Source organism: Pteronotus mesoamericanus, unplaced genomic scaffold, assembly GCF_021234165.1.
Source record: "Pteronotus mesoamericanus isolate MK-2021 breed Mesoamerican mustached bat unplaced genomic scaffold, CSHL_Meso_final contig_2, whole genome shotgun sequence".
Lineage (NCBI taxonomy): Eukaryota > Metazoa > Chordata > Mammalia > Chiroptera > Mormoopidae > Pteronotus > Pteronotus mesoamericanus.
In genome coordinates, this window is record NW_026555084.1 from 11,495,071 (window position 1) to 11,508,611 (window position 13,541).

The following is a 13,541-nucleotide window of genomic DNA, read 5'->3' on the forward strand; positions in this document are numbered from 1 at the left end:
GGCACATCCCTTATGGCTCTCAGGCCGACCACGGTAAGCAGAAGATGGGGCAAGAGAGGGCAGTACTGGGCTGTTTGTGTTTTGTTCTCAGAAACACTTGGGTCTGCCACCTGACGCTGCCACTTAGTCACTATTTGTGGCTGAACAAGTCACTTAAGCTCTCCAAGGTTCATTCTTTCTATTTCCAGGCATAATTATCACCAGTACCATTGACAGTTAATAAAGATTAAATGAAGTGATATATGCAAAACCCTTGGCATGCATCTGGTGCATATGCAGATGGGTAAAATATTGCTTAACTGGCAGGACTGTTGCAAGAATTAAGTAAGTTATAATATATGAAAATCACCTAGTGCAGCACCTGCCATATAGTATGTACTCAATAAACACTAGCTCATTGTTATTATAGACAAGATAAGGCCTGCGGTCCCCTCCAGCTCTAAGCCATGATTCTATAACTGCTTTCTCTTCTAACAAACTAAAACGTAGGTGTCCTGTCTTCCAGCCCACATGTCTGCTACCACCCTGCTCAGTAATGGGCCCAGAATACCCAGCCCTAGGCAGGAGCTCCGGCGAAGAGCAAAGCAGCAGCTCCCTGCCTCTCCCCACAGACAGACAGCCTTCCATCCCAGCCTGTGGTCCACAGCTGACAGCTCTGCGATCAAGCGCCACTTACCGGGCAGACAACTGACAAAGACACACTTCCAGCTCTGGCTTTTACCCCAGGAGCCTGAGACATAACTCAGGTCTGAGATGCGCTGAGAAAGGGTCAGTGTGATACTAAACCCGTGTCATCTGCAGTTGACATCTCCTCCACACGGGCGTGTACAATTCCTGCCCACCTCAGCTAACCTTCCAGTTGCCATGTGCGGTGAAGGTGAATGCCATTCCTTGGACAGCTGCTCAAGAATGTGTTTCATGCTAATGCACCACAGCTAAGAAATGCTCTGCATTTCTCATAAAGCAGCAATGTTTTTATACCAACTGTAGTGACATACAATTGCAATTGTGGCTGGGCAACCGCGACATGAGCGTTAGCTAACACTTACTGAAAGGTCAGCTGTATGCCAGTAGCCGTGCTGAACACACTCAAGCAAAGCTGCACTCAGTCCATACAGTCAGACTGACACAGTCGTGGGACAGTCAGAGTGTATCTCATTTATTGGCCATCATTTTAGAGAGTAGGGGGACAGAGGAGAACATGAGAAGAGGAGGAAAAGATCAACCTGTGCAAGAAAAGACTCATTCAGCAGCAAGGCAGACAGCTTTTTATAATGAAAATATATCTCATTACAAGCAAAACCTACATTCCTCCCGGGCCCCAGTCCTGGACCTCCGAGTAACTTCCGTGCATGTCTGAAACAGTGCCCTACGTTTCTCAATCCACTTACACATCTGCCTGTTGATCTCAGATTGATCAAGGCTGTTTTACATAAATGAGATCAGCTTCCTCTATTATTGCTACCCAACTTTGTAGATAAGAAGACTGAGGCAGTTACGTTCACAAGGTCGCTCAGCAGCTACGCGCCAGAAGCAGCCCCTGAACCCAGGAGTGGTAGAGTCCGGAGCCCAAGCTCTTAGCCATGATGTACACACTTGGTACTTCAACAAACCGATACCTGCCAGGGGATGAAAGGTATTCATTCCTAAATGTAAGTCACCAAACTGTAGTTCTGTTTTCTCCCCTGTGACTTTGAAGAGGGAAAAACCAAAAATCATCCATGTGTTTAACCACCAGCAATTGCACAGCTACCACACGCCCATCATGCCGCTCACGTGAGGGCCGTACACACCAACAAACAGAGTGTGTTGGCTCCTGAGTAACTCCCGGCTTAGAGACAAATCTCTGTGAACAAATGGAGAAGTGTGAAATGGAACAGGCGTGTTCTCAGAGATAGTGTCAGGGATACGAGGCCACAGAAGGGCCTGGCCTACCCATGGGCGCGCCCAGAAGCCTTGGAGGTAAAAGAGTACAGTGCAATTCTCACCGTGAAAGGGGGAATCCTGAGAAACAGGGCTTTTGAATTCGCCCTTCGCTGTGCATACGCTGGAACCCTCAGCTGTGACAACGTGCTGCACGACCCCGATTCACACTGAAGGGCCGAGCAGGTTTTCCCCGCAAAGTAAATGATTCCACGATACATCATTTCGTGATGTTAGACGTGGGAGGTCTGATAGTTCTGTTAGTCTCATAGCACAGGTCTCAGAACAGTACAAAACAACCGAAACAAAGTAAAACATCATCAAGACCTGCGTAATAAGAATGTTATTGTCATGGTTTATGTGAATCAGCCCAGGTAGGACACAGTAAGTCAGTAACCTGCTCCTTTTAATAAACGTGTTTACCAACTCAGAGAAAGCAGCTTGATTCGGGATCTCATAGAGCACTCAATTTTGTTCAATTAAAGTTGTAACATTTCTCCATGAGCTATGATAACATCTTACGGTGAATCACAAAGAAAAGGCACCACATTGCATGGAGATGCAGCCACAGGGGCCTCGTGTACCCCGGCGGTCTCTTGACGAGAATGAGACACAGGTTAATGTGTGTTCTCATCACAGGTCACAGGTCGCAGCTGTATGTCACCCACTTCTCTGGATTCTACCCAGCTTTCGTGGCTGTACCACTGCGTTGACTCTAAGCTGAAAATTGTATCTGGGAATACATCATATACAGAAAGTTGAGGAGGAATTACAAGTAGTGGTTAGAAACAATTACAAATGAATAAGTCATCACCAGACAACTCAGCAACTACTAAGCATGAAATTAAGCCTTATGAAATAAAATGTATTATCGATAAACTTTCAATTATATATAAGGCTGGAAAAACTATATTTCCTCCCTCCTGATGAATGAAGTTTTTAACACTATGAAGTGGTTTAAAAATAGGATGTGTAATGTTCCACTTTGTAATTGATGCCTAACATGGCTGCAGCCCCGTGCTGTACAATAATGTAATGTGTAGTCTCTTGCATAACTGTTGTACGGCTCTCGGGGACTCCATTCAAACTAATGCTGTCTCTATTCTCCTACTCGCTCCTGTTCCTGATGGTGAGCAGGGACCTTCTCCCCCCGTGCCTCTGTGTCCTGACTCTGTAACTCTTGCCCTTTTAATTAGTCTTCTCTTTCTGTGGTGGCAGGTGTCAGAAATTATACGGCAGGCTGTTCATGGCCAGCTTGCTCTCCGAAGCCAAGCTCACTCTTAATTATAGTCCCTTCTACTTCAACAGCTCTCCATTTTCTAAAAATTCTCACACCCATTACCTCATTTGATTTTCACAGTACCTCTAAGAAAGGGACAGGGCAGGGATTACTATTCTTAGTGCACAGATGAGGAAACAGAGGGTCAAAGAAGCACTCAAGGTCATGGGTCCCATCAGGTCAAGAGCCAACTCAGGACTTCAAGGGCTAGTTCAGTCCTTTTTGCAGAGTATGTTGCTGGCTTCCCAGTTCAAGAAGGATTTTCCCCTGGTAATCCATCCCAGTTTGCAAACTCAAAACAGGTCAATAAGTACGATCCTTGAGTGAGTCAAGTCAGGGCAAGACAACAGGGGATGATGGGAATGGCGGCAAAGTGCTAGGCTTTTAGGGGGAACTCTGCCTAAAACCATGTCGATTCACAACAATTTTAAATGTGATATGGGCAAAAAAACAAACAAACATTTGAGGACAGGACGGGGAGGCCGTAAATGTGGATACTGGGCTGGCAGTGGCAACCCCTGCAGTATACATATTTGTCAATGTGTGTCCAAGGACCAACAGAACCCCTACCCCCAAGGACAACACCTGGGAACCATATCCCTCTGTGACTCAGAAGCAAGTTCACAAAGGGAAATGTGGTCCTCAGTCTTGAGAGCCTCTCAGTCTACGGCGAAGCCTCTCATCAACTCCTGCTCCGCGCAGAGGAAGGAGTCTTCCTGGCAGCTCCTCGTGCTCCCCCGCACGTGTTGCAATGAGAAAGAGGTATGTGCGCAATGCAAAAGAAATGCAAGTAACAGGGGGAAAAAAACCTTGAGTGGGAAGACGGGCTTGAGTAAGTGTCCCGCAGGAAAGGGGACAGTGAGGTACAGCAGGACACGGGCAAGAAATGGTAAGAAAGGCAGGATGCCTCGAGTGAGGAGAGCTGTGGGGAGCATGGCTGTGACGGGGCCGAGGCGACCGGGGCCACACCATGAAGAAATCTGCGCACAGTGAAGAAATTCGTCTACCACGCTCGAAGAGCGGTGGAAGCCTTTTGAGGAGCTTTAGCATGGACTGATCGGATCCTATTTGCTTTTTAAACGTATCACTCCAGCTGGATGCCATATGGAGAAACAAGACGATGCCCGGGGGCAGTTAAATGGATATTATGTTCCACCAGATAAGATCCAAATGGTCACTGAAGCCAAGGATTTGGCAGTGAGGTGGAGGAAAGTAGGAGAATGGCACTCAGTAGATGTTAGATAAATAACCATTGTTATTATTACTGTTACAGGTACTGCATCTTTACCTCATTTAATCCTCATAAAATCTCAGTAGGGCAGGCCACTAGTCTTCTTCTGCCTACAGAAAACAAAGTCTTGGAGGCATCATGTGATTTGCCCAAGGTGACACGTCTCGCCACAGGTCTGACTTTAAAGTACTTAGCATCATGCCAGACTCCTTTTGGGCAATCAGGCTACAAAATAAAGGTAGGAATTCTTTAAAAGATGGCACCAATTGAGCTAAAAAAAAAAAAAATTACACGTAAAAGGGTCAAACCTTGGCTCTTGTTTGAGCAAAAGGATGTTTTCCTTTTTAAAAAAATTTGGAGACTTGACATCAAATCTCTACCGCAAACAAATACAGTCATTGCAAAGTGGCATGGTAACTTCGAGGAAGAGGTTGTCAGGGAGCTCAAATGCACAGATCAAAGAGTATAAAAAACCTGTGCCCTCATATCTGTTGATAATCTGTCAAACTCAAAAATGTAGAACTCCTGTTGGCAAACATTCTTATCATCCGCTTGCCTAAGGCTATGCTCTATGACACTCTCTTAACACCATTATCATTGCAAATACATGTATCATTTAATTTTATATACATTTAATCAAAAACACTTTGTATTTCTAGTTACATACATAGGTGCTAAGCAGATCTAAAATTATCAAAGAATCACATTTTGTAAGAAAAAAAAACAAAAAAAAACAGTAAATTATAAACACAGAACCTAAGGGGGTTTGTAGTTACTTCAAAGAGGTATAATCATCTCACCTAAATTTCTTCCGTTGTCCACAAGACCACCCTCCTTCCTCTCGCCTCAAATGCTTGCAGATGCCAGGCTTGGAGAGCAAGTGTACACAGCAGCATCGAGGAGTAACAGCTGATAAGCACAGCCCCACATCAAGGAAAGCAAGTGTCACTCAAACACACTTGCGCTCAAAAGGCTACGCAACGCGCAACTATGGCCAAGGGCCACAGGGACTCACCTGGAATGGGCCAAGGGCCAAAGCTAGCCCTCGATCCCTCCAGTGTTTGTCCTTCTGTGGAGAAAGATCCCCCACTATTCTCAAATTATTAAATGCAGTATCTTTTAAAAAATCCATTTTATAATGTAAAGGCTTTTTAAAATTTCTGATTCTTTAAGAAAAGCGCCATTTTTTAAGATGCTTTTCTATAATTATAGACTAGAAAGGGACTCTTGAGAGAATATGGCTCTTCATACACTAACTTAAAAAGACAAATACAGGTTATTTTTTTCCTCCCAATTAAATGCGGCTTTTTGTGCATCTCTCCAGGGTGGCTTCCTTTTACTCTCTGTAAGATATAGGAAAATTATATGTAGAATCTGCCAGCTCTGGTCTCTGTTTAAATAAACCCGTCCTGTGAGAGACAACAGGCAAAGGAGTGAGTAATGCATGAATTTTCTGTACATTCTTAGAAAAACCCTTCCACACCAAAACTGTTATGTATCTAAATCATGTAAAGTATCTTTTCTCTTTGTGATACATCTATACATTCATTTCGAAGGCATTTGATGAAACAAAATTATTATGAGTGTCCAGATTCTAATTGTAAAAATCATGGTTTGTTTTCATAAGTTGCTTTTTAGATTCTTAGGACTTTGCTCCTCCCCAAAACTACTTTAATAAAAGTTCAAATCACTTCAGAACCTTTAAGTGAAATAAATGTTAGGTTGCGCACATCAACAAGAATGAAAAAATATCAGAAAGCAGTGATAACTCAAGTCATTATACGTTCAACAAAAATAATTCATGTCATGCTCATCTGAATTTTAAATAAGCTCACTAGTCTTGCAGAAAGATAGAATTTCATAATTGCAGAATGTATTGGTTTGGGCAAAAATAAATTTGCCAATATATCTCCTGATAAACTTATGTTCAGGATGGAAATTATATGAGATAGATTACAATAAACTTAGGATAGTACATGCATACCAGTCCAGGTCACCATATAGTGTACAAAGAACTCCAATTCAGGGTCACTGTAAGACTGGGGGGGTTAAATGAATGAAAGCATCTCCTGAGGTGTGCCCAAGGCTCTTTCTGTTTTGCTACCTCCCCCTCTTCTGTGTCCCCTTTACATATCTTATAATCAAAAACCAGGACAAAGTCCTAGAAGCCATTCTTGCTTTTCAAATGTGTCATGTCGCAAGTTTGATAAACTGATTGAAATTCCTGAGTTTCAAAATGATCTAAGTAGGCTAGAATACAGTGCTGATACCACAAATAATGCTTGACAAGGATAAATGTGTAAGTCCGCATCTGAGTTTAAAATTAAATCCACTGCATCATCATAAGACAGAGAGAAAATCAGACAAATCTTCAGAGGGAATAAAGGGTTACACTCTGATTCAACATTCATCTCAAACTGCACGGGAGAAAGCAGCACATGGGAAAAGGAGTAGCGAAGGCCTTACTGCCCGGAAGTCTGGAGACCCTGTGTTTGCGAGCTGTGTAAGCTCAGAACCCAACTGAAGTTTCAGATACCTCCTCTAAAAATGACAATAATAATTACCTCTTAAGGAGTAACAAGCCTAAGTAACACATTAAACATAATCATAGTATTAATAAAAATGAGAGTAACCTTTATTAGTTACTTGAATCATTAACTGTTAATACTACGCTAAGTATTCTACATTCATTATCACGTCCATTTGTACTCTATTATAGTGCCTGGCACATAGTAGGAGTCTAATAAACCATGGTGCATGTGATTAACTCTCTGGCTTCCTGGCATTATCCAGAAGGATCATTCTAGATAATACCAGGAGGATAACGGCAAGACTCTCCATTTTCATACACCTGATTAGAGACAAGGGTCGTCGAAGAATCCCTGGCGTGAGGATACTACAGGAAGTAAGGGAGTGAGCTACAGAGTGAGAACACAGAAGATAGTTAGACGCTTGCAGCTCAGATCGTGGACATGGTGCAGGGGACAAGAGGGAGCAGCACCATGATTCCCAAAGTGCGGTCCTCGGATCACCAGCATCAGCATCACTCTGCACTTGTTGGAAATGCAAATTCCCTGGCCCCACCCCAGACTTACTGAGACTAGAATTTGGGGGTGGGACCCAGCAGTCCATATTTTAAAAAGTCCTTGAGGTAATTCTGATGCATGTCAAAATTCGAGAACCGTAAGCTTAAGGTAGGTATCTAGGGTAGTGGTGACTGAAGGAGAGAGTTCAAGGAACTGCCCAGGGTATTGGAGAAGTTATCTGCAGAGAGAGTGTATTAATCAAAAATTTTGACTAGAGCACCTTTGAAGAAAGGGAGAGAACCAACCAGGAGCTAACATCTTCAAGAATTTTGGAGGCATGAGCTGGGAGTTTGTGGGTGACCGTGACAAGGAAGTATGGCTTGTAATGTAATTGTGTGGTTTGAACTTCAGCTCAACCAGCTTGTGGAAAGGCCCTGTGGCTGGAAGAAACAAGAGTCTGAAAAAAAACAAAGGTCAGCATGACCGGGGGGCGGGTAGAGCATGGTGTGAGGTAAGGTAGGGAGGTGAGGAAAGGATAGGATTCTAACCCAAAACCAAATGAAAATGACAGGATAATTTTACGGTGGTCAAAAGTGACAGGTTCGGATTTACCTTTTTCAAAGGTTCTTCTGGCAACCATGTGGAGACAGAGACTAACTGCCAGACCGTAAAATTTTCAGGAATGTAAGACTCTGATTGATTAGAGAAAGGCTGAAATATTTAGACATGTCGCCAGTCACTCCAAGTGTCTGACGTGCACACCTGGTGCCATCACCAAGATCGAGAGGTGGAGAGAGTGGCGTTGGCAAACTAGGGGGAAACTGAGACTTCTGGTGAGAATTATCTTGTTACAGTCTTATAACCCTGTACCATGAAATGTGACACGTGCTATAATTCAGCTATAGGGACCTCATGTTAATGGTAGACTGCGAAGCCAGGGTGCTAAGGTTCAAATCCCAGCTCTACAATTTTGTAGCTGTCGGTGCTTGCTCAAGTAGTTAACTGTCTCATCTTTATCATGGAAATGATAAGACTTTTACTTCATAAGGGAGAATAACAGACCCCGACCCCTTACCTCCCAAGGGAAAGACAGACTGCTCTGCAGCCACTGTGAGGAGGAACTGGTTTTAAACCCATAGGAATGGATTGGTGGAGGTTTTGTACCAGCACCCGAACTCCCAGAAGCCAGGTAATCAATCACCGAGAGCCCCTCCTTCTGAAAGTCGGCCACTCAGTTTGAGTCCCCCCCACCCCCCCGAGGTCAAGGGCAGCTAGGTCCCTAAAGCCTCTGCTTTGGAAAATCAGGTGGTCCCAGAAATCCATTAACTGCGTCTTTCCTTTTCCACCCCCTTGCCCCCGGCCTCCCTCTCAAGAAGACACTCTGTGTCGCCCACTACCTTAATACTCTGTTTACCTTCTGTCCCTTTCAAAAACAATAATATGCCTGAGTGTAAACAAAAAGTTTAGCTTTGCTTTTTTTTTAAGCAAAATGCAAAAACGATACAGTAGCATACCATAAATAATCTAGTTATTCTACATTTTGATACTCACCTCCATGTTAGTGTATGTAGTGGTAACTCACTCGTCTTCTTAGCCTGTCAATATTAACTGCGATCTGTCCCTGCTCTCCAGATGCTTTTGAGACCTTCTCTTTCTCTCTAGGTTCTGTATTTGCGGTTTCACCACAACACGTCTGGGGGCAGCCATCTTCATGCTTCCTATGCCTATGGATTTACCTAATCCGTCGGTTTTAGGAAATCCTCAGACATTATTTATCGCCTCAAATGTTGTACTCCTCCATTTGCTCCCTTTCAGGGGCTCTGATTAAACTCAGCTTTTCAATTTATCCTTTATAGCTCTTAACTTCTTTCTCAGGCTTCTCCTCTCCTTGTCTCTCGGTACTGCATCTGGGGTACAACTTTTGAAATCTATCTTCCTCAATTGTCAGCTGTGCCTGCAATGCCATTTTATCCACCCATTGAGTTGTTTAGTCTATCAACTCTTTTTTTTTAAGTTCTATTGAGTTCCTGGTAAAAATTTCCTCACTTCTTATAGTCTTCTGAGGCATGCTCATATTTTAAATAACTGCCCTTTTATTCCTTTTAAGATTCATACCAAATAATTTTATATGCTATATGTGATCATTCCAATACTTGAAAATCTCAGGCGCTAAAGTCCGTTTTCTGTTTCATTTTCCTCCTGGTATCTCTGACTGATAATGGTTGGTTTTTGTGTGTATTTTTATCATTTTTGACTGTGGGATCTTTTTCTTTAACCTTCACCTATGGAATTGCTGTAGTCCCAACGAGGGTATGCTTTCCGCTAACGGGGAACTGTGGTTGCTCTTGCTGGAAGCCACCGGAGGCTACAAGCTAGGACCACTTGGACCCCCTCCGGGGTCCTGACACCATGAAGGAGCCAGGCTCGGCTTCCTCACCTTCCGGCTTACAACCGGCTTACCCCAGGCTGGCCCTCAGGCACAGAGCCTTGGGTGTACTTGCACCAGAACAATTCTGATCTTTCCACTTGAGCCTCGCTCACGACTTCTCACTTGGGTTTCAGTGTAAGGTTTGTTTTTGTTTTATTTTGGGAGCAGTGGATGGCTACGTGGAGAACTAAAGATTTCCCTTACTCATTCCAATCCTAGCAATGCGCTGAAACCCAGGTCTATCCGTGACCCCGGTGCTTTCTAGCATGCGGGCCTTCTGAGGAAGTCCACCAAGTAAAAGTATAAAACAATTATTTTTAATTTATTATAATAAGTGTTCAGTTGATATAATCGGGATCATATAAAACTGTTCTCTAACCTATGACACGTTGGAAATATTACCCAATTATGTTGCTTCTAGCTGATTACTTCTCTCTCTGAGTCCTAGTGGATTCATTGTCTACAGCATCCGATTTAAGTCTCAATTATATGCAACAGCTTATCCCTCTCAGTCTGCTCTGGGTAAGAACATGCTATCCCTAGGTTTTCCAAGGACAGAAGCATTGTCTTGTCTTCTATTCTCCCAAGACCCCAAGGATAAAAGGTCCTTGACCAAAATATAATTGTTGGTAATTTCACTGTGTAAAAATGTCCATACAATTGAATTAAAAATAGAATTCTTGAAAACAAGCCCAAAAGAGATATAATTATAGATCATGTCTTTTCCAAAATAATTCATCCATTTATCACAAGTAAAATCAACAATGAGAAATATAAATACGTAACACCCTTCTTAAAACTACAATTGAAGCTTTTTCGCAGAACTTCTAGGTGAAGTGGGAGGGAAATGCTATCGTCACTGATGAAGGAAGATGAAACTCTTCATTTTGCATATAATCAAATGTATTTGTTTCTGTAGCAATCTCCCTCTGTATCGCATTCTTTAGCAAGAAATGGGAACCAGAAATATATTTCCTCCTCCAGGTTTTGAAACCAAACAGACCTGATAATATAAGCACTATCCCTTGGTGAATAAAATTATGAAGAGTCTAGCTACTCACAACCAATTTGTAATCAGAGCATCAAGCCATATTGTACGAAAATGTCAATCCTGGTGCAGCCTTGATGAGCTAAGATTGAACACACGGGCCAGTTTATCGTATTATCCCAACCGCCCTCTTTTAAACCTGGCAGGCCCAATTTGAGTACAAAAAGGATTTCAGTTGGAGTGATTCTGCATCTGAAAAACAACTGCCCAGACTGAAAATGATTTTCATGGCCATATATTTTTCTTAACAGAAATGAATGCACAGAAAGCAGGAAATGTAAATATTTTCTCAAAATCAAGTAATCCTAGATGTACGTCTCTCTCCACTATGATGCATAAAAATAAAAATCTTGCTATGCATTCAGAGATACTTTTGTTGTTAAAAATATGTGTCATTCAATAAAAATGCATTAATACATTTCAAGCATTTGGATCCAGTCTCCCTTTCTCTCTTTGAGCCTGTGGACAGAACACTAACCACACAACAGCTTTTTTTAAAGTAGGGTGGGGAGGCAGAATTGACTACCTTTAATTCTGCGCACTGCTTAATTTCATTCTACTTCCAACAAAACAACTGACTTTTTCAAACAAACAAGCAAGCAAACAACAACAACAACAACCTGTATCTTTGAGTTCAATGTAAAACATCCTCTTCCTTTGGCTGGTTTGGAATTTCCCAGCTGATAACTTAAAACTTGCTCCTTTATGAAATTTTCCATAGTTTTCTGCCCACCTTCAGGATGGAGCTGCCTCCTTCTCTTCCATCAGTTTCACACTAGCCAAACTAGTGAGTTCACTTCCCACTCCATTCGTTTGTTCAAGTGCGTGCTCTTGAACAATTGAACTAAAGCTACTGCAACAATTAAGACTGCAGCCAAGACTGCTCAGCTAAAATAAGTGAGCAATTGCACACTGGGCACGTATCTATGCTTCCTTTCATTTTACCAGGATTACATGCAAGACAGGGTCACTGAAAAATCCTGAACTCGGCAAAGCGAAATTTATTTTCTTGTAATTTAGAAACAGCCATATAGCCTTCTTTAAATATTCTACAGAACCCTAGCTGAGGCAGCTTACATGGGATATTTTATTTTTATTACAAGCAGCTCTTTCCTGGGAAGCATGTGTTACTGTGTTTCTGTATTTCAAGCGCCACTAACTTCCTTGCTGGTTCTCAAATGTGAAACGAAGAGTCCCACTTGAGGGCCTTCCTACCTGCTCTCTCTTCTGCATGAGATGACAGCAGTAAGTCTCAAAAACATGTGATTGTTTATCATTCTCAACCTGGGTAAATCGTGTCCTCCAGGTTCCTCAAGAACAAGAAACACTGTCTTTGTGTGCCCTTTATCTTCCCCAGATTACAAAGACAAAAGATCCTCAACAAATAATTGTGCATAGTTTCATGGCATGAAGAAAGTTCATGCAATGGTAAACACTGAATTATTGAAAGCTTGCACCATTTCAGCTCAATTCAGTGAGACCTTACCTGGGGGGAGCGCCGGCGGAGGGGGGAGGTGTTTCTCTCTCTCTCTCTCTCTCTCTCTCCCCCTGGCGTGCGCGCACACTTGGAAGCAGGTTAGTTCCAGAGTTCAGAATCTTACTACGCTTGTCCACAGCTACCTCAATCCCAGCATACCCATATAAGGGCCATTAACACAGCTCCGAAAAGAGGCAATTAAATATAAATTTACATTAACTATCCCTAAGATATGCCATTTAAATTTTTAAAAAAACAAGGCATACCGTATGCTGTCGCTGGTATGGAAATCTGCTTCCTGTCCCCCTGTATGGCATGAAAACTGCAGGAGACCCTGGCAACAGCGCTCTCCGACTAAAGGGCAAACCGGGGACTTGGGACCAGGGATGGGAGAGCGCTGGCTTTTTGCCCGCTGGTACTGTTTAGCTTCTCACCCTTCGTATGAGGTGTTAAATAAGTTAAAATTTACCATGTTTTGAAAATTCTGCACCCGCCCCCAGTCCCAGCAGTCATCTGTGCTTCCAGAAAGGGTCCCTAATCCACCCCGTGTGGGGAAACAGGGCCCTTTAAACCTAAGAGTAAGCCCCTGGGCTGGGGAAAGGGAAGTGGCCCCATGAGAAAATATCAGACAACATCACCTGCATTAAGGGTTAAATGTTATTTTCAAAAGTTTTCTTTCAATTACACGTGTGAATATGTTCTATCCATATGGGGACCTGTGTACAGTGGGTAACAGAATATAGCAGAATAGGAGACATTTATAAATAACCCGGAGCAAAAGTGTTGTTTTGGAGAAAACTGTGTGTCCATTGTGGATGTGGCTATGCATGAGATAAGGAGGTAAAAGATGTTCCTTAATGTACACTCAGTGACGTGAAAGCCACAGGACAGGACGTTCTCCAAGGGCCTTCCCAGCGTGGGGTTTTACAAGTCAAATGGAGACAGTATTACCTAGTGAAGCTGGCAAATAAGAAAAGTCTTCATTCCAAGCCCTGCTCTGCCACGCACAGCAGTGAGGATGTAGTGCCATGGACCATCACTTCTCAGTTTCCTTAGCTTTCTCGGAAGATGCTATTTGGACACCTGGCTGTCCGGGAAAAGGGAAAAGGAGGAGACGCCATCTTTCCTC